Source organism: Triticum aestivum, chromosome 2A (genome assembly GCF_018294505.1).
Source record: "Triticum aestivum cultivar Chinese Spring chromosome 2A, IWGSC CS RefSeq v2.1, whole genome shotgun sequence".
In the NCBI taxonomy this organism is placed as follows: Eukaryota; Viridiplantae; Streptophyta; class Magnoliopsida; order Poales; family Poaceae; genus Triticum; species Triticum aestivum.
In genome coordinates this window covers 25212556-25216160 of record NC_057797.1, presented here as the reverse complement: position 1 = coordinate 25216160, position 3605 = coordinate 25212556, and positions in this window count along the sequence as shown.

Genomic DNA, 3605 nt, shown 5'->3' with positions numbered 1-3605 from the left:
GAGCGTGACTTCATCAGGGCCCGCTACAAGTGGGACAAGGAAAAGAAGGTTTTTTACACGGACCAGATCACGACGGAATTGAGTAGACTACTGGTAATTATTCTTCTACCACCTTACATTTAGCTCCAGATCTAGTCGACTACACATTCGTAAATGGTTCACGTTCCTTCTGCAGGAGAAACAACACCAACTTGCAGCCGAAAGCCCTACTTCTCCGATGAGGCCCAAGTGCGACACCCCTCTCAAGCGGGCCTTGAATGAACTTAAGGGACTCCCTTTGGGCCAGCGATCGCAATATGGTCGTGTGCATGGCACCGGAGATGGCGCCACATGGAAGGTGTTTTACAACGAGGGCCCGGAGGCCAAGAAGCAGAAAATGAAGTTTAGTCAGGCGGACATCGACGAAAAGGTGAAGCTTGCGTTCGAGAAAAAAAGCAACTAAGGATGCGAAAAAAACAGCCGAGGAGAAAAATGAGTTGCTATAGCAGGCAATCAATGCCACTGTAAATGCCTGCAGAAATGATTTCGCTACTAAATTGGTCCCGGCTATCATCAACTGGACGAAGGAAAATCCAAACAAGACAATACATAATTTCCCGTTGCCCAGTTTCGTCGCGAGCAACTCCGTGAACAACAACACCACCGCACCATCACTTGCTCACGCAAGCGGGCCTCCTCTCGCACTCGCACCCGCTCATAGCAGCTCGTCCTCAGTCTGTGGTGCGCTAGGCGGGCCTTCGTCTTTGGCTGAGCTCGACGCACTCACGGTAATTACATGTCGCACAAACATATATATCTAGAATATTCCATTTCCGTTGTCTTTCGGATGTTTTACGCTGCAGACATGTGTTTGCAGGCCGACGAAACCCCGTGCACCGTACTCTACTTGATCAAAGGCCAGAAGGTGGACGTGGGAAAGGGGGTGATAACGAAGCCCTTAGATCTCACGTTCCACAACCAGCCGATGCCCGCTGGGCACTTCAGGGTTACCTTGTCGAGTGTGACATCGGGGCACGAGGATTTGCCTCCTCCATTACGCCTAGGGGAGAGGACGACGAGACCCCACCACGGATTGGAAGCAACAAGGGTTGGGCGCTGCTGTGGCCGAAGAATCTTCTTCGTCTGGAGCCGGCCAAGAGCACACCAATAACCACACATCAACAAGCATGTATGGAGACCACCACCCCACCTATGCAATTACCAGCTCCTATAGTGACATGTTGAAGGCGGTGCAATAGTACTGGCCGATGTAATCGGTCTCGTATAACAGAGAACGAATGATGGGACGGAGGAGATGGAGGACCCAATGAGTTTCCTCAATACAAACTGAAAGGACATGCGGTGCCCCCATGTGTGGTTTTGGTAATTGATGACATTCTCTATGGACTAATGGTTGCATTGAGTTATATTTGAAGGATTTTTCCATAGGCATTTCTTCAAGTTCATGTGTTGGTTTCAAGGAGTATATGGGTTGACCAAGGTGCTATTAAGGAATTATCCAAAGATTGTTCATGTGAGTATTGAGCTTATTGCAAGCATGTCTTGAAGAAGAAGATTGTGTGATCATTCATGTTTACCTTCAAGACATCATCCAAACGAAGAGAGTTGGAAAGATTCAAGGTTGATCAAGACTAAGTCAAGAGTGAATCAAGTTGATCAACTCACAAAGAGTAGAAGATGTACCGAGAGGGATCAAGTGATCCCATGGTATGGTAAGCATTGTCCATTGCACTTTGTGTACTAACCCATGGTCTATGTGAGAGTCTATGTGGTGTTAGGTACGTGTCCATGGGCTTGTGTCAAGAGGATGATATCATACAACCCATGGGAAGGATGACATCAAGTGGTGATCGTCATCAAGATTGTCGTGTGCAAGTTCAAGTGGAGAATCACGAAGAGTTCAAGTGCTTGAAGATTGCCATCCATTGTGGTGTCAATGGACTTGTGAAGATGTGCCGAATAGTGGCTCACCCATAGTGGAGTATGGGGGAGCAATCATCTAGTCTCCATCGACCCAACGCAATCAAGGAAGGTGGTCCATCTTGAGGAGGACAAGATCGTCATCATCTAGCTCAAGTGGATCATGTGGAAGGCAAAGGTTTGCCCTTGATAGGTTTTCTATTTTACCGGTCTCATGGTGGTAGTTGGGAGACCGGGTTATAGGATCGATAGCCACTATCAAGGGGGGGATCTCAAGTGAGTAGCTTGATTGTATCGTTCGTCGAGAGCTCAAACCATTGCATCCTTGCATCATGTTTCTTGGTTCTTGTTTGGTTCTCTTTGTGAGTCTTATAGCTTATGGTCATCTTTATGACAAGCTTGAGTTCATCGAAAACGGAGTTTGCATGCGTCTTCTATGATGTTTTCGGTGTTGGAGGTTTTACCGGTCTTATCCGAGGAAGGGTTCTCACCATTTTCTTTTGGGCCTTTTCTCATTTTATTATTATTGGTATTTCTATCAAGATTGTGTTAGCCCTTGTCGCTAGCTTTCCAACAAACTTGGTTTCGTCGAATTCGGAGTCCGTTTGCAGAAGTTGTGTCAGTTTCGGTGTTCTGAAAAGGCTGCAGCGGTACTACCGCGGACAGGAGCGGATGTAATTTTTTTACTACCGCTCTTGGGAGCGGTACTACCGCTCTTGGAGCAGTACTACCGTGGCTACTTCCGTGGCTACTTCCGCTCGGGACCAAAAATCCGTCACAAGTCCAGCAGTGGTAGGCACAGATGTAATTTTTTAGTACCGCTCGCAAGCAGTAGTACCGCTACCCTTAGCAGTAGTACCGCTACCCCTAGCGGTAGTACCGTGAGGTCAAGCGGTACTACCGCTCCGACGGTTCTTCTGGCTTTTTTGCCTCCTCGTTGTTGTGTTTCAAAGGGCTACTACCGCCCTAGCGGTAGTACCGCTCCTTGGAGTGGTAGTACCGCTCGGTGCGGGCTGTGAGCATAACGGTTGGATTTTTTCCTACCTATAAAAGGGGGTCTTCTTCCCCATTGAACCTTATCCTTTGAGCTCGTGTTTTTCCCCCATTGTTGACCTTCTTCGAGCTTGCTAACTCTCAATCCCTCCAAGGAATCTTGCTAGTTTTTGAGGGAAAAGAGAGAGGAGATCTAGATCCACGTTTCCACCAATCACTTTCTCCTCTAGGTGAGGGGAACCCCTTGGATCTAGATCTTGGAGTTCTTGGTGTTCTCGTTCTTGTTCTTCCTCTCATTTTCCTCCCTAGCATTAGTTGCTTCGGTGGGATTTGAGAGAGAAGGACTTGGGCACTCCGTGTGCCCTTGCCATTGCATTTGGTGCATCGGTTTGAGTTCTCCACGTGATACGTGGAAGTTACAAGTTGAGAAGCTTATTACTCTTGGGTGCTTGGTACCTTTGAGCTTGTTCCTCTTGGGTGCTTGGGCGCCCTAGATGGTTGGTGGTGTTCGGAGCTCAATCATTGTGGTGTAAAGCTCCGGGCAAGCGTCGGGGTCTCCAATTAGGTTGTGGAGATCGCCCCGAGCAATTTGACGGGTACCGGTGACCGCCCCCAAGGGTTGCCAAAGTGTACGGGTTCGGTGACCGCCCCCAAGGGTTGCCATTTGTATGGGTTCGGTGACCGCCCTCAAG